Genomic DNA, 374 nt, shown 5'->3' with positions numbered 1-374 from the left:
CACAATCGCTTCATAAGCTAAATCATAAGAAGAAAAAAAAAAAGAAAAGAAAAAAGCTAAACAAAACAAACGTAAACAAAACAAAAGTTTAAAGGTTAAAAGCAAGGGTGAAAAGGTGTGTTTTAAGGGCATTTTTGATAGATGAAAGAGTGTTGGCATTGCGGATGTCTTTGGGTAGGGCATTCCAGAGGGCAGGGGCGGCTGCAGCAAAGGCTCTGTCTCCCCAGGATTGGAGGTTGGTCCTGATGGGGTACAGGAGGTTGGCATCGGCGGACCTGAGACAACAGGTAGGGGTATGGGGGTGGAGAAGGTCAGAGAGGTAGGGGGGTGCCAGGTTGTTGAGGGCTTTGAAGGTGATGATTAGTATTTTGAAA

Source organism: Gadus chalcogrammus, chromosome 1 (genome assembly GCF_026213295.1).
Source record: "Gadus chalcogrammus isolate NIFS_2021 chromosome 1, NIFS_Gcha_1.0, whole genome shotgun sequence".
NCBI lineage: Eukaryota > Metazoa > Chordata > Actinopteri > Gadiformes > Gadidae > Gadus > Gadus chalcogrammus.
Note: the sequence above shows the minus strand (reverse complement) of the source record.